This window comes from Stenella coeruleoalba (assembly GCF_951394435.1).
Source record: "Stenella coeruleoalba genome assembly, chromosome: 16".
Classification (NCBI taxonomy): Eukaryota; Metazoa; Chordata; class Mammalia; order Artiodactyla; family Delphinidae; genus Stenella; species Stenella coeruleoalba.
The window spans coordinates 32,896,095-32,919,983 of record NC_137162.1 but is presented as its reverse complement, the minus strand read 5'-3'; the positions used below and the strand labels follow the sequence as shown (position 1 = coordinate 32,919,983).

Below are 23,889 nucleotides of genomic sequence, written 5' to 3'. Positions count from 1 at the left end.
TTGACAAATTAAAAAAAAAAAAAGGAAATGTTCTCATGTTCTCATGTTCTCTGTTCTACAAGGGGGAAGCTTGGTGGAGGAAGTGTTACCAAGCCAGACTTGGGTCTGCTCTCCTGCACACAGTAAAGCCAATCTACTGACGCCGGGTTGTGGTGAAGGAAAGCGCCATGCACCAAGCAAGGAGTCCAGGGCAGCTAGTCCTCAAAACACTCCAACTCCCTGATTGGTTTCAGGAAAGCATTTTTAAAAGCCAGGTGAGGGAGGGCAGCCACAGGGTTTGTGATCAGCTCACGGACAATTCTCTGATTGGTTGATGATGAGTGGTGAGGTAACAGGGCAGTGTCACATTATCAATCCTCAGGCTCCAGTAGGTCTGGGGGCTGCGTGCTCATGGTCATCATTTAGTGGTGGTTTTAGCATCTGTAAAACAACTCAGGAAATGTGCATCAGATACTGTTACCTAGGTACTTCAGAGAGGAGCTAAAGCACAGGACACGGGAGCAGGGGTTTGTCCGGGAAGGCCCCATAGGGTCCTGCTCCCTTACAGAAGGGGGAAAAAACCCTGGCTCCAGAGAGATGGAAGTATAGCCACTGGGAAACAGAAACCCAAGAATGAGAACAGACCTAAGGAATAGAATCTTGGGGTGGCTTTTGAAATGTCATCAGATTGACCCCAGAACTTCTGCCTCTCCTTCAGTTTTTCATTTGGGGTTCCAGGTGCACATTTGTTTTTTTAATATTTATTTATTTAGGCTGCTCCGGGTCTTCGTTGCAGCATGAGGACTCTTAGCTGCAGCATGCATGTGGGATCTAGTTCCCCGACAAGGGATTGAACCTGGGCCCCCTGCGTTGGGAGCGTGGAATCTTACCCACTGGACTACCAGGGAAGTCCTTCCATTTTTAAACTAGACTTTAGAAAAGAACCACCCTCCAAGCCACCAAACAGATGTGCCCTTGCATCCTTTTCTAGGCATTCCTGTGGCACCTAATCATCAACAGTATTGCTGAGACGTTTCGGATGCCTACCCTGTGCTACAATGCTAAGCGCTTTATAAGTAGACAGACCCTGGAGTTAGACGACCAGGATTCCAATACTGGCTCTGCTATTTACAAGTTCTGTGACTTTAGTCAAATAACCTAATTTCTCTTTCCTTGTCTCTAAAATGTAGATAACAATAGAGCCTACAGCATAGAGTTCTTGTGAGGTTTTAAAGAGTTTATATATGTAAAGTGCTCAAAACAATGTCTGGTATGTCCCAAGTGCTATACAAATGTTAATTATTTTTACTTTGTTTTTTCTTTCCAGTGATAGTCTGAAATAAATAGTTATTTTTAAAATTAGGAAACTGAGGCTTAGTGTAGGAGTTGGAAATGCTTTCAGCCCCTCTCCTACTGGTAACCACTAACACCATTCCTTCCCTTGCTCCTTCAGGCTTAAGGGTAGTAAAGGCATTCTATTACCAATAGTCCCTTGTTGATTCTCTTAACCCTGACATGACAAATTATTACATTCCATCTGTTTCCTGCCAGAACCCTGACAAACACCTTATATAGTCTCCTATAATATCCTTTTATGTATACTCTCTTAAGGGGTCTTATTCTATTGAGATTTCAACCTAGAGCCTTGTCCCCATACATCTTTCTGGCACCCCAGGTGCCCATAATGGCATGTTCCACCAACATATGCACAGCAACTTTGCTGTAGAATGAGGACGTCTTGGCTCCATGAGGCACGCAGGAGAGAATTAGAGTTACAGGCTTCCTTCACTAGTCTAGCCTGCCATGGTTGCAGTTCTCATGGTTGTATCTCTCCAATGTTGCCCTGCTTAATCTGAGTCCCAGCCCTTGTCCTGTCTTCCTAATAAGTCCAGCTTCTCTATCCTCTCCCTTTATCTTGCATCCTTTGCATCTAAGAAGTGTGCCCCAGTATAACTCTTATATGCCTCTTTCTTCCTCTGTCTGGGCTAAATTCTCCTACCATCTCCCATTCTTAGCTATTTTACTTCTTTCCTCTTTTCTCCTTCCTCAGTCCATGCTTCTCCTTTCCCTGTTTTCCTGGCTTGCATCTGGAACACGGCACCACTCCAAACTACTTTCCCAGGTCTAGTATCGCATTGCTTGTCAATCATTTGCAGATCATCATGGCATGTGAAAAAGAGAGTAGACTTAATTTTATTTTAGCAGTATTAGCAGCATAATAGGCTGGGTCTTAAATAAAATAAATGTTATGAACTCTGAAATACCGACACATGGATAGGAGTCTATTTTGCTCGTTCGTAAAAGCCATTTGTTTTTATTGTGGTAAAATATACATAACATAAAATTGATCATTTTAACCATTTTTAAGTGTACAGTTCTGTGGCAATAAGGACATTCACATTGCTGTGCAATTATCAGCACTATCCATCTGTAGAACTGTATCTTCCCAAACCACAACTGTGCACTCATTAAATGGTAACTCCTCATTCCTCACTCCCTCCAGCCCCTGGCAACCACATTCTACTTTTTTGTCCTTATGATTTTGACTGAGTAGACTTATTTTGTGCTGTTGAGAAGAACAAGGTCAGGATCACTGCATGTGAATTGCAAGTGGCCTGTGTTGATGTGTTACGTCCACCCATTGTTGGTGGACAGTGAGCTGCCTACCTGTGGCAAATCTCAGGATGAGCCTGAACGAGCATCTGCTAGGAAAGAAGGGTGAGGGGCTGAAAGAGAGGACACCTCCACCCCCAACCCCAATCCTCAGCCCTGCTTCTGCAAGCTCCCTTCTGACTCTTTAATCCTATGAGAAGGAAACTTGGACTGAGGAATATGAAATGTGTTAATAGAAAACACTGGCTCTTAAGTTATTACAGCCAGTATGTCCCCACATGCGTTACTGACAGTTACTGCCAGAGTCATGCACAATAATATTATGAAATCTAGCCTTTGATTAAGGCAAGTGTCCCCCCAAAGCAGGAGTGATCAGTGCAGAAGTGGTGAGCGTAGGCAATATTCCCCATGTCAAAAGTTACAAATAGGAAGCCAGTAGGCCAGACTCAGAGAGAGCTGTCCTGTTTGGCCTGCACAATATATTTTTTTAATGTGATTAGTTGGCAGATTTCAGCATCTGATTTCTGGTTTCACTTGAAACATCTGGCGACACTGGGCCTGAAATCTTGCCTGGCAACAAAATAAGGCTCCCACTCTTTGTTCCCCTTGCTCAGCCTGGCCCTGGGAGCATTCAGGTTTGCAACCCCTGCTCTTAGAGATCTTAGGGCCAACTTTAAGAATACATTTACAAAATGTTAAAGAAATGATTAATTACAGCTCTAAAAAATAATTGAAAAATGAATAGAGGAAATATTTGAAAAGGAACAGCGTCCAGATTCCACAGGTGTTATGGTAAGGGAAGTGTGACCTCATCAAACAGATTTGCAAAGTTGGTGAAAATAATTTAAATAAATATCTGAGGGGGAAAATCAATCAATACACATTTTGGGGGCACTTGTAACATCCTCCACCACACAATTCAATCCCTGTTCTGTTTGTCAACAACACTTAGCACTGTTTAACATACTCCATGTCATATATAATTTTCCATTATGGCTTAATAAACATAGCTGTATTTTTTTAATATAATTGCCCTTGATAACTTATTTTCTGTTAGTGTTCTATTAAAATACAAGCTCGCCAAGGGTAGAATTTTTTTTTTTAACTGACGTATAGCTGATGTGCAATATCTAAATTTCAGGTGTACAACATAGTGATTCACAATTTTTAAAAGTTTTATTCCCTTTATATTTATTATAAAATATTGGCTATATTCCCTGTGTTGTACAATATATCCTTGTAGTTTATTTAGTTTATACATAGTAGTTTGTACCTCTTAATTCCTTATCCTTATCTTGCTCCTCCCCGCTTCCCTCTCCTCACTAGTAACCACTAGTTTTTTTGTCTATACCTGTGAATATGCTTCTTTTTTGTTATATTTACTAGTTTGTTGCATTTTTTAGATTCCACATATAAGTGATATCATACAGTATTTGTCTTTCTCTGTCTGACTTATTTCATTTAGCATAATGCCCTCCAAGTCCATCCGTGCTGCTGCAAATGGCAAGATTTCATTCTTTTTTATGGCTGAGTAGTATTCCATTGTTTATATATATCACATCTTTTTTAAAAATAAATTTATTTATTTTTGGCTGTGTTGGGTCTTTGTTACTGTGTGGGCTTTCTCTGGTTGCAGCAAGGGGGGGCTACTCTTGGTTTTGGTGTGCTGGCTTCTCATTGCGGTGGCTTCTCTTGTTGCAGAGCACGGGCTCTAGGCATGTTGGCTTCAGTGGTTGTGGCATGCAGGATCAGTAGTTATGGCACATGGGTTTAGATGCACTGTGGCATGTGGGATCTTCCTGGACCAGGGATCAAACCTGTGTTCCCTGCGTTGGCAGATGGATTCTTAACCACTGCACCACCAGGGAAGTCCTATCACATCTTCTTTATCCATTCATCTGTTGATGGACACTTAGGTTGCTTCCATATTTTGGCGGTTGTAAATAATGCTGCTATGGACATTGGGGTGCATGTATCTTTTCAAATTAGTGTTTTCCTTTTCTTTGAATATATACCCAGGAGTGGAATTGCTGGGTTATATGGTAGTTCTATTTTTACTTTTTTGGGAAACCTCCATACTGTTCTCCACAGTGGCTGCACCAATTTACATTCCCACCAACAGTGCACGAGGGTTCCCTTTCCTCCACATCCTCAGCAACATTTGTTATTTGTGTTCTTTTTGATGATAGAGGTATTATTTTTCCAACTGTTTTATTTGCAGTTATATCTCCAGAGCTGAGAATAGTGCCTGACACATCACAGATACCCAAATAAATATTTGATAAATGAATGAATAAACTTATTTTGTACAAGTTAGTTCTACACCAACAATTGTAGGGATGCAAGGATGTATAAGGCACCACTCTCATATTCAGAGATCTTAGTGTAATTGGAAAAATAGGACATAAAGACAAAAGGCAATAATAGGAGATTTGTATATAATTAAATTGACAAATGACTGGAGGAGACAAAATATTCCAAAAGTCCAGAAGGAGGAGAGATTATTTTGACCTGGGGTGGATGCTCAGGAAAGCCTCACAAAGAAGGTGGGATTCAACCTCAACTTTGAAGGCGGGGTGAGATTCATGCGAGAAGTAGGTAGGACATTCAAGGGAGAGGAAACTATATATTAGAAAAAAATTAGCAAGGAGTTTGATGACATCCTGTAAAAACTTTCATTTTATCACTCCATAGTCTGAGCAGAATTTGAATAAGGTATATATTCTTGGAGGTTTTGGAGCAAGTTACTGTCCAAAGCAGTGTTTTCAGGCATTCAACTTCATGACTTGGTGAAGGATGAATTCACAGCACGTGGTACTGGCAAGACTCTCAGAGGCAAGGAAAAGAAGTCTTGGGGGTTTCACAGCTTGATAATGAACAGTATCATTAACAGAAATAGAGAAGTCAGGAGAGAAGAAGCAGCTGCTCAGGATTTTGATTGCAAGTGACAGAAATGCAATATGAAAGTCTCTGGACAAAAATAGAGACTTTATTGGTTCAGGAAAGCAAACTGCCGAAAAAGCAGGTGTGACAGGGAGACTCAAAAACATTTGGCAACAGGAACTAGAAGTTCATCTCATTCTCCGTCTGCATCTCTGTTTCTCCCTTCTGGGTTCATGTCATTCATGAAGCTGCAATACATCTGCCATCATTTCCCAGGCTCACATCCTCCCCACTCTCACACCAGAGATGACGATTCCAATAGAAAAGTCCCTGTAACACTCTGATGGATCTGTGGGGTCACATCCCTACTTTAGTTGGAGGCAAGAGGCAGAGTACTCTGCTTAGCAGTGCCCATTAAAATCACAAGGTTGGCGGGTAGAGCAGTCCCTCAAAACAAAGGGAGGATACATTTTCAAAAAGAAATGGGTACATGCTAGATAAATAAAGCAACTGATGTTTACCACAGGGGACAGGCAGAGAGTGTATTGTTTGCTTGTTTTGACATTTAAAATTAGGTAAACTAGCATAAATCTGAGATCACAGATCATATAATCTCAGAGTTCCATAAAAGTCACCTGATCCCACACCCTATCTAATATATTCATTTTTTTTGGTAATATTCCCAACAAGTGATCTTTCAGCAGGCACTCAACTTAGTCCCTCCTTAAGCCCTCTAGCCATTGTAAAATATTTCTGGTTGTTACAAAGTTGTTCCTTATAGTCAGATAAAAATCTGTTACCTTGGAGCTTCCACCAGTTAATTGCAACTCTCTCCCTTGGTGGTATCCATAATGAATCTCTTCTACTTTGCAGGATTGAAGAGAGCTCTCATGTTCCCCAGTAAGCCTTTTCTCAGGCTAAGTCTCAATTTACTCCAGCTATTCCTCATGTGGCATGAAGAGTGCCCTTGGACCTTTGTCCAGTGAACTCTTTCAACATTCAATAAATGTTTATTGTGCACTTGCTTTGTGTCAAGCAGTAAACTAGACCTTGAGAACAAGGTGATGAGAAAAATAGGTTACATTCCTGTCCTAAGGAAACTTACAATCTAGGAGGAGAGAAAAATATTGTGTACATAGTCACACAAAAAGATGACAACAATGATAGGTGTTATCAAGAAAAACTGCAGGGTTATATGCTTCTCTTAAATTTTAGTGCCCAGAATCATATAAGCTGCTTCATGTATGGTCTTGCCAATGGTAATGGAGGGTGGATTAAATATGTCCACAAATTCTTTGCCACTGTCTTCAAAAGGTGAAACCCTCGCCTTGAGTATGAGCTGCACTTGTGACTTGCTTCTAATGAAAAGAAAAGAAGTAACGGGATGCTGCTCCAGAAACTAACTCATAAAAGGCACTGAAGTTTCCTGCTTGCTTTTTTTAAAAAAATTAATTATTTATTTATTTATTTATGGCAGCGTTGGGTCTTTGTTGCTGTGCGCAGGCTTTCTTTAGTTGTGGTGAGGAGGCACTACTCTTCCTTGCGGTGCGCGGTTTTCTCATTGTGGTGGCTTCTCTCTCTCTCTCTATATATGTGTAGGGCTCGAACCCGTGTCTCCTGCATTGGCAGGCGGATTCTTAACCACTGCGCCACCAGGGAAGTCCCCCTGCTTGCTCTTTCTTGGGTCACTCGCTCTGGGAAAATCCAGCTTCCATGTCATGAGGAAACCCCAAAAGCCCTTTTAAAAAAGCCTATGGTGGAACTTCTAAACCATAGTGCTTAACCATAAAGAGCGCCATTCTCCTAGCATCAATGAGACAACTCCTTAAAAGATAACATTCCAGGGGCTTCCCTGGTGGCGCAGTGGTTGAGAGTCTGCCTGCCGATGCAGGGGACATGGGTTCGTGCCCCGGTCCGGGAAGATCCCACATGCCGCGGAGCGGCTGGGCCCGTGAGCCATGGCCGCTGAGCCTGCGCGTCCGGAGCCTGTGCTCCGCCCGCGAGGCCACAACAGTGAGAGGCCCGCGTACCACAAAAAAAAAAAAAAAAAAAAAAAGATAACATTCCTTTTTGATCTTGTAAGGGGTCACATGACCCATCATGATGACACTTAAATGTGGATTACGTAAACTGTCAATAGTACGTCATTTGATGTACAGCCCTCTGCCGCAAAAAACTTATACAACTCTGCCTTGACTTCTAATGGACAGAACAGTTCTCAGAGCATTCTGAGACACTCTTCCCGGGTTATAATCCTCAAATTCAGCTTGAATAAAATTCTCCATTTCTTTCTTAGATTGACTGATTATCTTTTCATGGACAATTCCTCACACTGACTATTTTGACTGTCATATTGCCCAGCTGATACATGTTGATTTTATGGTCAAATAATATTTCTGTCTTTTTCTCTCACCTTCTGCTGATTTAGCACATTGTTCTATCCTGTCAAAATCTTCTGGGAGTTTAATCTTCATTCAAGGTGATAAATTATTCCTACTGCTTTGTGCCACTTCATGGAAGGAGAGGAGCAATAACATCAAAATCAAGGAACCAGGTACTGATCCCAGATTTGCCACTAGGTACTTCCGTGACAAGGAGAAAATCTCCCAGTCTCCTTCAGCTTCAGTTTCTTCCATGTGCAAAATAAGTATAGTAATGCTGGTTCCAGGAGAGGGATGGGGGGAGGGCAAGATAGGGGTAAGGGATTAAGAGTTACAAACTACTGTGTATAAAATAAATAGGATATATTGTACAGCATAGGGAATATGGCCAATATTTTTTAATAACTATAAGTGGAGTATAATCTTTAAAAATGTGACTCAGTATGCTGTACACCTGAAATGTGTATAATAGTGTAAATCAATTATACCTTAAATACATACATGCAGACATAAAGCAAGCTGATTTCATGGGCCTCTGAGGACAGACTAACCTGAGACCTGTTCCTAGATCCAGGATTTATGAGCTAAAACGGACATTTTTCACTGCCAAGCACGCACTTACCCCTCCTTCTTCTGGTAACAGTACTAGAGTTTCTTCTGGGGAAACTACCATTCCTACACTCTCAGTCCATGTGGTTTAACAAGCTTGAAAGCCCCTCCCCAGCCCTAGCAATGGTGTCTAATTATGATGCAAAGGAAAACTCAATTACAAGGGACTTTAAACTATAGAGATGTTTACAGTATAGGTATAGAAGGTTTCTGGATCAGTTGAATAATGCCGGGCTCGAGGCCTGCATCTCTGAGATTCTCTTGGCCTTCTCCTCATTGTCACACTCCAGTCTTTTCATTATCTCACATTAATGTCAAAGTAGGAAGTTGCTGGGTGGGGTGTGGTTTATACACATAGGAAGACTAGTTTCTTATTTAATCGGGGAAGAAAATTGTTATGACTTTGTTAAATTAATATTTATTAAGTAGACCTCCAGGAAGGTGGATGGTAAGCTGGTGTTCAACAAAAGACCACAAGAGGAACTGAAGGAGAGGTTTATTACTCACAGGTACCGGAGGAAGAACACTGCACTCTTTGATTGGCCACACAGGGAAGTCAAGGCAGGGTACAAGCAGAGACAGAGAGAGGTAGGATCCCAGGGCACATGCATTTATCAGGGTCTGTGGATGGAGTGCCTTGGGGTTCTCAGGCTAAGGCTGAAATGGTCCATTCAAAAGAGCAAGGCTTTCACAAGTTCCACAGGGGTCTTATCTAAGGCGGAAGGTGGGGGCACAAGGGCAAGGCCCTGGAAAGTGGGAAAGACTATCACAAAGGCTACTGGGGAAGTCATACCAGGAACTGACATTTACTTGTGACTCTGCAGGCTATCATCTAGGGTAGGAGCTTGCATGACGGGGCTAGTGTTAGTTTATGTCTCCCACAGGCTGCTTAGCCAAACAAAGTAGATGCCAAGGCAGCAATATCATGGAGTAGCTAGACTCTCAATAAAGATCTTCCCTGGAAGTCGGAAAGATCACCTCCCCTTTCACTTCATTGGCCAGAGTCAATCATATGGACATCCCTAGCTGGAAAGGAAGCTGAGAAATTGAGTGTTTGGCTTTTTCAGACTCTCAGTCAGTGGAGAAGAGAGCTGGGAAATACTGCTGGGTAAGCAGTTCATCAACAGCGTATGCCATAGATAAGCACATGACCCAGACTAGCCAATCCGCATATTCCATCTGCCCAGTCACAGGATAGGTGCCTGGATGGATGGATACACCATTCTCCGTGGATCCTTGAAAGTCGGAAATACTGTGGCCATCTTGCCACCAGTAGCAAGGAGTCTGCCTGAGATGGGTGTTGACACAGAGGGAACATGGATGAGAAGCAAAGAGAAGCATATTCCCGTTGACCTCATTTGAGTGCCTTGTTACTGACATTCCTGAGTCAGCTATACTTCTCGGACCTGACATTAATGTGAGCCATTAAATCCCAAGCCCACTGTGGTACTTTAGTAACCTGAAATGAACTGTGCCTCCCAGTATTCATACCTTATGTGTTCTCTCTCCTTGAATCTGTGCTGACCCTCTGCCTTACTTTAACCAATAAATTATGGTAAAAATGACATTGTGCAAGTTCTGGGCCTAAGCCTTAAGATTCCAGCTATTGCGCTCTTGGAAACCGGCCATTGTATAACAAGTCCAACTACCCTGAGACTATCATGCTATGAAGCTAACCGTGTGGAAGAACTATAAGGAAGAGAACTGAGGAACCTAGCTGCATTGGCCAGGGTTCTCCAGAGAAACAGAACCAACAGGTTATACAAATATAGAGAGATTTATGATAAGGGATTGGCTCACATGACTATGGAGGCTCAGAAGTCCCATGATCTGCCATCTGTAAGCTGGAGGCCCAGGAAAGCTGATGGTTTTGTGCCCGTTCACGCCCAAAGGCTTGAGAACTAAGAGAGCCAATATTATAAATTCCAGTCTGAGTTTGGAGCCCCAAGAACCAGGAGTGCCAATATCCAAGGGCAGGAGATGGATGTACCAGATCAAGCACAGACAGCAAACGTACCTCTCCTCTGCCTTTTTGTTCTGTTCAGGCCTTCGGTGGATTGTGTCATGCCCACCCACATTGGTGAGGGCTGATCTTTACTCAGTCTACCAATTAAAATGCTAATCTTTTCCAGGAACACCCTCACAGACACAGCCAGAAATAATATTTTACCAGCTATCTGAGCATTCCTGAGCCCAGTCATGTTGACACATAAAATTAACCATCATTCCAGCTGACAGCAAGAACTGAGGCTCCCAGCCGACGGCCAGCGCAAACTTGCCAACCATGTGAGTGAACCATCTTGGAAGTGGATGTTCCAGACCCAGCTGATAAGCTTTCCCCACTAAGCCCTGTCCACACTGCAAATAAAGAAAATGGTTGTTGTTTTAAAGCTACAAAGTTATGGAGCTGTATATCACACAGCACTAGATAATTGACATTTGGTATATATTTTTCTTCCACTCACTGAGTTATTTTTAGGATTAAATGAAATGTACATAAACGTACCTATTAATGCTAAAGATTCTTACCGGCTCCCAGTGACCACTGCTTTCCCACCTGCCTTGCTGAAATCTGCAAACGCTGCCTCCAGCACTGCCTTCATCTTGCAGCTTTGTAAATCATCAAAAAAGAATAAGGTTAACTTAACTAGTAAACTCTTGTTGACTCCCAGTGACCACTTTACTCAGTTTTCTAAGTGGGTAAAGGATTTATTAAGTGGACCTTTCTATAATCTTGCCATAAATAAAGGCATAGAAAGCCATTTAAAACTTTGTTTTGTCCATTCCTGCATTTGTTTCTTGTTTATTTCTGTTCCCCCCTTTCTTCCATCCCACCCCCTCCTCTTCCTGCCATCCCCAGATTAGAGAAAGTTTCTCTGGCCTTGGCTAGGGAGTAGGTTGGTTCTACTTGGTTCTAAGAGAGGAACATTTACCCTGCTTCTCCCATGGGCTGTTTGGGCATGGAGGAGGGGAAGGACCGAGATCCCAGAGAGGTTTTGAAGTTCTAAATGTGGAGGGGACCTAAGCTGCCTCTCTTCAGTAGAGCCCTGATGGGGCAAACCAGCAGAAACTCTAAATAAGATTGGGGTTCTGAGCTCAGGGGGTACTGGAGGCAAGACCTCAGACTAAAAATGGATGTGGTGGTATGGGCAAGTGGACCCAAGAAATGTTACCTGAGGTCGTCTATGCCCAGCTATGTATGGGGACAGTAAATTATTCCTCTGAATACGACCCAGGCATAGGAAAGGGCAGCAGCCATGCCACGGGGTTCATGTGGACCTGGCATCATGTTGAAAATCAGGAGCCGTGTGCTCCTAAGAAGGCACCCTGAGCTAAGAGAGCCCCAGATCCAAGGGGGGGATGGTGATTGGGACCCGTGTGGATTAACAACTAAAGACCAGGCGAGAATGAGGACTTCCTAGCAGATGCCAGCAAACAGAAACTAGGCATTCGACTTCCTTCACCCCACCATCCTCTGCTGTACTTTGACACTCAATACCAGAACTTTAATACAACACTGGAAGAGTGGGGAATCCCTGATTGACTAAGATAAACTGGCTACCACTCAAATCAGAACAAGGGCTCATAATAGAAATCAAGTTCATTCGTGGAAAGCTAAGCGCTCATATCTTGCATACCGGAGTCTTTGCATCAAACATATTCTCCAGGATTTTGGTGAAATAGTTTGCAGGTGTATTGCCAGTACTCAGACCTGAACTCTGCAGGTGCTGTCACCCAGTGCTACCGTGACATGGGCACCTGGCATGGCCCAATTGATTCAGACCATGAAGGTGGAAGAGATCAATGCCAGCAAAGTGCCACTGACCAGCAATCAAGCAGTTTCGCAACACCAAGATCAAGTTCCTGCTACCTCAGTGGGTCCTGCACAGCACAAACCACACTCACCACCAAGAGCCCCAACACCTTCCTGTAGATGTAGGGCTCTCCCACTCCCCGGTCTGGCCAAATAAATTCCCTGGGGGAAAAAAAACCAGAACATGTTCTCCACCTGGGGAATATGTAAAAGGGAGATCTGAAAGATGGGTAGGGATTAGGGATTAGTTCAATGTATAAGGAGGGAAGAAAGTTCCAGGCAAAGGGAGGAGCATGTGTCCTTTTGTTTTCAGAGAACTGTGTAGTTCATTTCGAACGAAGTCCCATCCAAAAGAAGTTTTGTTTATATATCTTTAATGCCATTAAAGGGACAATTTTCAAAAGCTACCGAAAGCCAGTGGTTTCTGGTTAGCTAAGATGTCCTCTGTACTCTATAATGTTATTTCCCTTACCCAACCTTGTAGAACATTGCAGACTACTTTGAATGACATTGTTTTACCAGAAGCCTACTGGAGTATCTGCCCATTTCTCAGTGAACCCATTCACAGTGAACTGCTCAACCGTGAGAGTAGACTCCTGGCGACTTTATTTGTGATAGATGATCCTGGGCAACTTATAAATCAGATACAGGGAGACATCTGGCTCAATTTGAACCAATCATATTCTCCCTTGAAAATTAAGTTTGGCAGCTAAGGAGCTGCTAGTTATTCTCAGGGTGCAGCTGGAACTGAGGGGCACATAACCACAGGAGCTGAACAGAGACGTGAAGAAAGAGAAGAAGCAGGTGGGCAGGGAGATCCAGTGTTGAGGAACCATCTAGCTCCAGAAAGAGAGAGGGATCAGAGGGTGCCTTAGATCCTGATGGGAGTCCTGCAGGGGCCTCAGCTGCATTCCTTGGGTTCTGAGACACACCAAGTATATCCTTACATATATTCCCTCCTCCCCCACCAGCGCTTTCTGAAGCTAATTCAAGTGAATCCCATTACTTGCAAGAAAGGGTTCAAAGACAACATAATGAATTGTGTGCCTTTGTTTTCCGGTGGGCCAGTCGGTAGCTGCTTCGTGCCCAAGCAGCAATGTTACAAGGCCTCAAATTAAGATTATTCCCTGCTCAAAATGCATGCCTGCGACTTGGCAGTTTTCTTCTGAGTCCCTGCAAAGTCCTGGCAAATCTCAGCCAGCTGTTGCCCTCTCCTTGTTCCCCAGTAGCTTAGGCTGGCAACTTTTGTATCCTCACACTACCTTGCTCAAAGCACAACAGGTAAGTCATCCAACACATGGGGATGCAGTGGTGTGTGATATGGACCGGGTGTCTACCTACCTAGAGCTTCCGGCTATGGGGGGACACAGGTAATTAAACACAAAATTAAATTATAATTCCGTTTTATTGCTGTTTAACCATCAGGAAGAACCGCATGCCAGAGAGACACATGGCAGGGGTGCCTAACCCAGTCAGGGAGGGGTGGAAGAAGAAAAGTGATTTGTCAAAATGGAACACGATCCCAAAACAATCAAAGCCTTTGCTTACACAGGGCTTCTGTGTACCAGACATCTTTCTAAGCACTTTACATGTTTGAGCTCATTTAATCTTCACACGTCTGTGTGGTAATTATTACTATTGGCCCCATTTTAGAGATGATTCAAGTACATCCTAGAGAGATTAATAAGCATGCCTAAGGACACACAGTTAGTGGTGGAGCTGAGATTCAAACCCAGGCAGTTTGAACAATGAATGTTTATTTATTGATTGAACAGCTACAAACTAGACAAAGTACAATGCTTATCCCACCACCCATGCTGGTCATTCTTATTTTTAAAATGTAAATATCCTTAGGCTTTGAAATGTGCATCTAGTGTGACCCAACTGTATATGTAGAGTCAATGTGAAGATAAAGAAAAGAGCATTTGGAGGCAATGCTGCCATGTTATCACACTCTAGATAATACTGAATGGCAACCACACTATAATCAGCAATGACCTCTACACATCAGGGAGCAGGAAAACAAACTGGATCATTTCAAGTTTGCACCAGCTGCCAGCTGAAATTACCCCATTAGAGGGAACTCCAAAGGAGCGGTTGCTGGGTGACAGGGGAAGCTGGCTGACATGAAGTGCTCCTTTTCAGGAAAATCCTTCCATGCGGATTTTTATTTCTACATATTTCAGGCTGATTTTGTAGCCTCATCAGAAAATGATTGTTTCGTTATTTTACTTAACAAAATGTACTACAGCAGTTACTTGTAAAGCTGCTGAGAGTTGAATCAACTCCGGTATGAAAGTTAAATTACCAGAGTTTGGGTGGTATTTTGCTACACTATATTGTACTAAAAAGAAGAGGTCTATTTTTTTCCCAAAGAAACAAAATGTATTTATAATTAATTAACAGAATTAGGAATTCTTCTTTAGAAATTTTTTATTTGTTTCTGTTCTTCTTTCCTTCTGGCCTTTATTCTCTCCTCCTCTTCTTTTACTCACATCTATACCACTCCCAGCAATTCTCTGTTCATCTTCTTTCTGGACACTTTATAATATTTAAGTAAGAGTTACTGGCCTGATTTGTGCACATGAACTTGCAGAGAAATGATGGGTCTGTTTTGAGCTAATCTCTCATGTCCCTTGATATTAACTCTGTGACATCATTAGAGATATTCACAAACACCCAGTGTTCCTGTGTCTGGCACATGGTAGGACAGCACCTCCCACCCCATCTTGAAACTAGGTATGATCATGTGACTTGCTTTGGCCAATAAAATATGAGCAGAGTGATGCGAATGTGTTAAGACAATGTAAGGCAGCGATAATAACAACAACAATAATAATAATGGAAAATAACAAAGGTTTATGAAAATGTAGAAAAATTGGAACCCTCAAATACTGTTGGGAAAAAAATGTAAAATGGTGTAAATGCTGTGGAAAACAGTTTCCCAATAAACTGAACATAAAATTATCATATGACCCAGCAATTCTGCTCCTAGGTATAGACCCCAAAGAATTGAAAACAGGTGTTTAAACAAAACTTTTACATGAATGTTCATAGCAGCTATACTTACAATTGCCAAAGGTAGAAACAACCCAAGTGTCCACAATTAATGAAGGATAAACAAAATGTGGTATATACAATAATGGGATGTTATTCAGCCATGAATAGGAATGAAGCACTGATATACACTACAACATAAATGAAAATTGAAAACATACTAAATGAAAGAAACCAGACACAAAAGGCCACATATTATATGATTCCAATTATATGAAATACACAGAAAATAGGCAAATGAAGAAAGCAGATTGTGATTGCGAGGTGCTGCAGTGGGAGTTGAGGGGGTAGGGAATGGAGAGTGACTGCTAAATGGGTGTGGGATTTCCATTTGGGGTGATGAAAATTTCTGGAATTAGATAGTAGTGATGGTTTCACAACATTGTGAATACATTTAATGCCACTGAATTGTGCATTTTGGTTAAAATGCTAAATTTTATGTTATGTGCATTATATTATAATTTAAATATATATGTTATATATATTTATATACCATACACACATAGGAGCTTACATATGGAACATCCATCAATCTGAATGATTACAGCATGACTGGAAACTAAACTTTTACTGTGTTAAGTCATTTGTTGTAGCTGCATAACCTAGCCCATCCTGATTGATGTAAATTATTACATTGCATTTGGTTCACCTAATCTTTTCTTAGGCCTCCTTCATGCCAAGCACCAGGGAAGCAAAGATGAAAAGCCTCAGACTAGCAAGGGAGATAAACATATTAACCAAAAGATGCTCTTCAGTGTGATGATCCCATAATAGAGTAGATTAGGAGTTATAGTGGAAGCACAAAGGCCAATTGAAATGGCCAATTCCATCCTGGAAACTCAGAGAAGGCTACCCAAGAAGGAGAAGCTTGAATTACAGTTTAAAAGATGTGTAGACATTTGCCAGCTAGAGAGAGGGAGAGGTTCATCCCAAGTTGATGGACGAACTTACCCTCTGTGTAATGATATAGGCATGAAACAGCTTGGCATGTGGCAGAAAATGGCACTGATCAGAGAATAACATGTGAGGTGGTGAGTGCTGGAGTTGAGACTGGAGAACTTAGCAAGTGTCTGTAGCTTGAACCTAAAGTTGTAGCCAGTCCTTCCTTACCATTCCACTTGTGACACACATGGAAAATGAATACACATATGGACACCCGGGCAAAAGACTGAGGCTGCTTGTGGCTGGCTGGCCACACACCTGGACCAATGTTAGCCACACCTGGCATATCTTAATTCATTGCAGCACACATCTTTTAGGAAGCTCTACTATGCGTAATAGAGTCTCACTGACGATTTTTACTCTAGGAAGTAATATGATAAGATTTGCATTCTAACTTATTGCAGGGAAGGTGGATTAGTATGAAGAACAAGACTGAAGTCAGGATGATCTGGGAGGAGGCAATGCAATAATCCAGAAAGAGATGGCAAGAGCTTAAATCAGCATAGTAGCCATGGGAATAAAGATAGTGGACAAATTCAAGATATAGTACAAGGTAGAATTAACAAGCATTACTGATTGATTGGATGTGGAGGGTAAAGCAGGAGAAAGAGTCTCAAATGGCTCCCAGACTGAGTGAATAACTGTGGCGCCACTGGAATGGGAAAGAGAGGTAAGGGAGAACCATGAAGATAGGAACCTGTTGAACTGATATGCCAGCGGAGGTACCTGAAAGGTAGTTAAATACCAGGGTAGTTAAATATGGGCTCAGAGAGAGGACTGGAGTATGGTTAAAGATTTAGGGGTCATGGACAGATCAAAGTGGTAATTAAAGCCAGGGGATAGATGAGGTGGTTGAGAGAGGACATAAGTGAGAAATGAAAAGGGCTGAGGTCATTTAAGGAGAACACGGAGGAAGGAAAGCCTATGGGAATGACATTGGCTTTGATGCATAACAGGATCATCTCAACGGACTGAACACTGAGACACTTTGAAAAGAGTGACTCTCTTTAATCTTTCTAAATCCGTCTAAATTAAATGTAAAGACACCTCTGGGAATTCCAGAAGATTGGTCCACTAATACAGGCTGAAGGCTTTTGTGAAAACTGAATGTTTAAAAAATATATATCATTTAAAGTAATTTTAACTAAGTCATAATTATGGCTCTCTCTAACATGTTACTACAGTATATTGTGCTTATCTACTTATATGTCTACTTCTTCTCACTAGATGGTGAAATCCTCAAAGGTCCCCTGGTGTCTAGCCTGGTACTGGCACATAGTTCACAACTGATAGATATTTGTGAATTAGTATGAATTTGAGTTTTAAAGTTCAGTATAAACAAAGTATGATAACACTTTTTGAAACTAGGGTCCTGTAATCTCTCCACGGTTTTGCAAAGGAAATATGTTAAATGGGCAAGAGATACTATAGTTCTAAATGTGGCAGTGCCCCTTATAATAGTCAATATTGATAATTATGCATGATATATTCAAAAAATATAATGTCATACAGAATGAACAAACTAAACTAACACTATACACAATACACTAAGAAGGGTAAATTTCACAAACACGATATTGAGTGAGAAGCCACACAGAAACAAATGCATACTATATAATTACAATTATATGAAGTTTTAAAAACAAGCAAAACTAATGGATAGTTTTAAAAGTCTGGATATTAGTTATCTTTGGAAGGGGTGTACTGATGGGGAGGAGGCACAGGGAGACTTTTGGAAAACTGGTTATATTTCTTGATTTGGGTATTATTTCATGGGCACATTAAATCTGTGATCATTCTTTGAGCTGTACACTTACTATTTGTGCATATTTTTCTGTATGATTGTTATACTTCAATAAAATATTACTTAACAAAAATAATTATAACTAATAACATTAAAAAATAGTCTCCACAAATAAGAACATGGCATTAAGCAAGTAGTTGAACTTACACTAAACAACCAATAAGAAAGGATAGTGAAACGAAGAAGTTGATGGATTTCAGAAGGTGTGAGAGACTTGGTTGGTTTATTGGCTAAAGACTCAAGGGGTTGCTGGTAACTGTATATCTGCATGGGACCAAACCCAAAGTGGTCTTGTAGCTTGATAAGACTATCTCAATTTCTAAGCTTTCAGTACAACTATCACCAAACAGACCTTCATTTTATTAGATCAAAATTCTGAGAATAGGGGACTTCGACTGCAATCTGTGATAAACTAATTGATATTACACCCGGCCATAAATAAAATATCAATAAATATGGACAAAATATTCAAAACATATATTTTAGATAATGAACAACAGGCTTCACAGGACTGTAATCTCTGAAGGAGGGAAACAAATGAGGTAAGTCCTGCAAATGCCCCAGCTTTAAGTTATAGGCATTTAGATTCTGGCATAGAGCAAAGCATAAGAGTCTTTCTCAGGAGAGAAAGAAGAAATGCCTATTCAGGTGTCCTCTCCATTTTTTAATGGGGTTGCATTTTTTTTTAATTGAGTTGTATGAGCTGTTTATGTATTTTGGATATTAACCCCTTGTCAGTCATATCAATTGCAAATATTTTCTCCCATTAAGTAGGGTTTTTTTTCTTTCTGTTTTGTTGATGGTTTCCTTTGCTGTGCAAAAGATTTAATTTTAATTAGGTCCCATTGTTTATTTTTGCTTTTCTTTCCTTTGCCTTAGGAGATAGATCCAAAAATATATTGCTATGATTTAAGTCAAAGAGTGTTCTGCCTATGTTTTCTTCTAGGAGTTTTATGGGTTTTGGTCTTACATTTAGGTCTTTAATCCATTTTGAGTTTATTTTTGTATATGGCATGAGAAAATGTTCCAATTTCATTCTTGTACACGTAACTGTCCAGTTTTCTGAGCACCACTATCGGAGAGACTGTCTTTTCTCCATTATATATTCTTGCCACCTTTGTCATAGATTAATTGACCATAAATGCATGGGTTTATTTCTGGGCTCTCTATTCTGTTTCATTGATTTATTTGTCTATTTTTGTGCCAGTATCATGCTGTTTTGATTACTGTAGTTTTGTAGTATAGTCTTAAGTCAGGAACCATGATATCTCTAGCTTTGTTCTTCTTTCTCAAGATTGCTTTCACTGTTGCTTCAGGGTCTTTTGCGGTTCCATACAAATTTTAAATTTGTTCTAGCTCTGTGAAAAATGCCATTGATATTTTGATAGAGATTGCCTTGAACTGGTAGATTGCCTTAGGTTATGTGGTCATTTCAACAATATAAATTCTTCCAATCCATGAACACAGTGTATCTTTCCATCTGTTTCTGTCATCCTCAATTTCTTTCATCAGTGTCTTATAATGTCCTGAATACTGGTCTTTTACCTACTTAGTTAGATTTATTCCTAGGTATTTCATTCTTTTTAATGTGATGGTAAATGGGGTCACTCTCTTAATTTCCATTTGGGCTAATTCACTCTTACACATTCTTAGGTCTCTACTGATTTATTAACTTTAGATGATTTCTTTTATTCTGCTTTGGAAGATGAAGAATTTTAGTGTATTTTACCACCTCCTACTTTTCCTTGTTCCTGTCATATCTTTTTGATCAACTGGTGTCTGGCCAAGTTGGCATCTGCCAAGATGGGGACATATTTCACTTTAGGATAAAAATGGTTGCCCTTTGTCAAACCTGCATCCTTGCCAGGCAGGCAATGCGCTATCAATTTATATATGGTAATATAATTAATCTTCAGACCCATGCTACTCAAGAGGCACTACCCCCATTTTACAGATACATAAAGTTAGGTTCTGGCTAGTTATGTTTCTTGCTCAGAGTCCTATAGTTAATGACGGTTGGAGGTAGACCTAGCCTCGACTCTCTAACACCCAAGCCCACTTTCTTTTTAAAAATATTTATTTATTTATTTGGCTGCACCAGGTCTTAGTTGTGGTACTCAGGATCTTCCTTGTGGCATGAGGGATCTTTAGTTGCGGCATCCAGGATCTAGTTCCCTGACCAGGGATCGAACCTGGACCCCTGCATTGGGAGTGTGGAGTCTTAACCCCTGGACCACCAGGGAGGTCCCCCAAGCCGACTTTCTTAACCATTACTGCCCTAGAATAACAAATGCCTTAAGGCCAGTCTAGTTCTGCCAAGGTGAATAGTTCCTTCATTATGCAAGTTAAGTATCTGTATGTGTGTGTGTGTGTGCACATGTTCATGTGTATCCATATTTATCATGTAGAAATAAAATATATGACAGTGCTATGTTAAAGAATGGGAGAGGGAAAATTGAAGGTTATAAGGTTCTTCATATAGAGATACCTTTGTTATTTTGTGGGTGACAATTATCTTTTAAAGATAATAAAAAGGAGGAGAAAAATTTTTATATATACTCAAATATTTACCATTTCTGGCACTCTTCATTACTTTGTGAAGATCTAAGTTTCTATATGGTATCATTTTCCTTTAGCCTGAGGAACTTTTTTTTAAAAAATTAATGTATTTATTTACTTATTTTTGCTGTGTTGGGTCTTTGTTTCTGTGCGAGGGCTTTCTCTAGTTGTGGCGAGCGGGGGCCACTCTTCACCGCGGTGCGCGGGCCTCTCACTGTCGCGGCCTCTCTTGTTGCGAAGCACAGGCTCCAGACACGCAGGCTCAGTAGTTGTGGCTCACGGGCCTAGTTGCTCCGCAGCATGTGGAATCTTCCCAGACCAGGGCTCGAACCGGTGTTCCCTGCATTAGCAGGCAGATCCTCAACCACTATGCCACCAGGGAAGCCCTAGCCTGAGGAACTTTTTAAAACATTTCTTGTGGAAGAGATTCTGGGAACAAGATGGTGGAGTAGGAAGACAGAGAGTTCACCTCCTCTCATGGGCACACCAGAACTACAACCATGGGCTTCCCTGGTGGCGCAGTGGTTGAGAGTCCGCCTGCCGATGTAGGGGACACGGGTTCGTGCCCCGGTCCGGGAAGATCCCACATGCCGCGGAGTGGCTGGGCCCGTGAGCCATGGCCGCTGAGCCTGCGCGTCCAGGGCCTGTGCTCCACAACGGGAGAGGCCACAACAGTGAGAGGCCCGCGTACCGCAAAAAAAAAAAAAAAAAAAAAAAAAAAAATTACAACCATTTACAGAGCAACTGTTGATGAGAAAGACCGGCAACTAACAGAAAAAGATTTTCTACGACTAAAGATATAAAGAAGGAACCACAACAGATGGGTAGGAGGGGCAGAGTCCTGGTATGGTCATGACTCCTACCCCCGATGGGCACCCACAAAGGGGAGGGTAATTACAATTACAGAGGTTCTCCCCAAGGAGCAAGGTGTCTGAACCCCACATTGGGATCCTCAGTCCGGGGGTCCTGTACTGGGAAGAAAAGCCCCTAGTAGGTTTGACTTTGAAAGCCAGCAGGGCTTACTTTTGGGAGACTCAGAGAACTATGGGAAATAGAGACTCCACTCCTAGAGGGGGCATACAAAATCTCACATACTCCAAGACGCAGGACAGAAGTAGTAATTTGAAAGAAGCCTGGGTGAGACCCACCTGCTGATCTTGGAGAGTCTCCCAGAGAAGCAGAAGGCAACTGGAGCTCACCCTGGGGCCACAGACACTGGTGGCAGCAATTCTTGGGAGCTCATTCTACCACTTGGACACTGGTGCTGAATTACAAGAAAAAAACTGCAAAACCCACAAACACGTGGAGGCTAAACAATATGCTACTGAACAGCCAGTGGATCACTGAAGAAATTAGAGAAGAAATTAAAAAATACCTGGAGAAAATGAAAATGAAAACACAACAATCCAAAATCTGTGGGATGCAGCAAAAGTAGTTCTAACAGGGAAGTTTATAGTAATACAAGCCTACCTCAGGAAACAAGAAAAATCTCAAAGAACCTAACCTTACACCTAAAGGAACTAGAAAAAGAAAAACAAAACTCAAAGTTAGTAGAAGGAAATGAATCATAAAGATCAGAGCAAAAATAAATGAAATAGAGATTAAAAAGCAATAGAAAATATCAATGAAGCTAAGAGCTGGTTCCTTGAAAAGATAAACAAAATCGATTAACTTTCAGCCAGACTCATCAAGAAAAAAAAGATAGAGGGCCCAAATCAATACGTCAGAAATGAAAAGGGAGAAGTTACAACCGATACCACAGAAATTAGAAGGATCAAAAGTGGTTACTGCAAACAATTATTTGACAATAAAGTGAATAACTAGGAAAAATAGACAAGTTCCTAGGAATCTCCCAAGACTGAACCAAGAAGAAATGGAAAATATGAACAGACCAATTACCAACAGTGAAATTGAATCAGTGATTTAAAAAACAACTCCCAGGACTTCCATGCTGGTGCAGTGGTTAAAAATCCACCTGCCAATGCAGGGGACACGGGTTTGATACCTCGTCTGCAAAGATCCCACATGCCACAGAGCAGCTAAGCTCGTGCGCCACAACTACTGAGCCTGTGCTCTAAAGCCCATGAGCCATAACTACTGAGCCTACATGCTGCAACTACTGAAGCTTGCATGCCCAGAGCCCGTGCTCTGCCACAAGAGAAGCCACCGCAGTGAGAAGCCTGCACACCGCAATGAAGAGTAGCCCCCGCTCACAGCAACTAGAGAAAGTCCACATGCAGCAACAAAGACCCAACGCAGCCAAAAAATAAATAAATTAATTTTTTAAAAATTAAAAAAAAATCTCCCAATAAACAAAAGTCCAAGAAAAGATGGCATCACAAGTGAATTCTAGGACTTCCCTGTTGGTCCAGTGGTAAAGAATCTGCCTTCCAGTGCAGGGGACACAGATTTGATCCCTGGTCAGGGAACTAAGATCCCACATGCCATGGGGCAACTAAGCCCACACGCCACAACTACTGAGCTTGTGCACCTCAATGAGAGAGCCAGTGTGCCGCAAACTACAGAGCCCATGCACTCTGGACCCCACGTGCCGCAACTACAGAGCCCACACACCCTGGAGCCCACATGCCACAACTAGAGAGAGAAAACCCACACTCCAAAACTAGAGAGAAGACTGTGCACTGCAACGAAGATCCCGCGTGCCTCAACGAAGATCCCTTGTGCTGCTACTAAGACCCGATACAGCCAAAAGATAAATAAAGAAAAAAAAATCAGGTGAATTCTACCAAACATTTAGAGAAGAGTTAACATCTATCCTTCTCAAACTATTCCAAAAAATTGCAGAGGAAAGAACACTTCTGAACTATTCTACTAAGCCGCCATCATCCTAATACCAAAACCAGACAATGACATCACACACAAAAAAATTACAGACCAATATCACTGATGAACATAGATACAAAAATCCTCAACAAAATATTAGCAAACGGAATTCAACAATACATTAATAAGATTGTACACCATGATCAAGTGGGATTTATCCCAGGGATGCCAGGATAGGTCAATATCTACAAGTCAATCAGTGTGATACACCACAGTAAAAAACTGAAGAATAAAAATCATATGATCACCTCAATAGATGCAGAAAAAATCTTTTGAAAAACTTTGACCTCAATTTATGATCAAATCTCAACAAGGTGGGTATAAAGGGAACATACCTCAACATAATAAAGATCATATATGATAAGCCCATAGCTAATATACTCAATGGTGAAAAGCTGAAATCA

At 41.4% G+C, this 23,889-nt stretch overlaps 1 protein-coding gene across 2 annotated transcripts in view; it reads right to left on the bottom strand.

Annotated features, from left to right (window-relative positions):
- The window catches only part of LOC307175336 (uncharacterized protein), a 187,536-nt gene that overhangs the window by 75,609 nt on the left and 88,038 nt on the right, over positions 1-23,889 (bottom strand). Inside the window, exon 1 of one of the 2 annotated variants that reach the window (XM_079900344.1) lies at positions 10,972-11,122. The exons of the other annotated variant lie outside the window; for it this stretch is intronic. The gene's annotated coding sequence lies outside the window, so the exon portion shown is untranslated. Of the gene's footprint in view, positions 1-10,971; positions 11,123-23,889 lie in introns of those variants that run through there. 2 annotated transcript variants of the gene reach the window in all.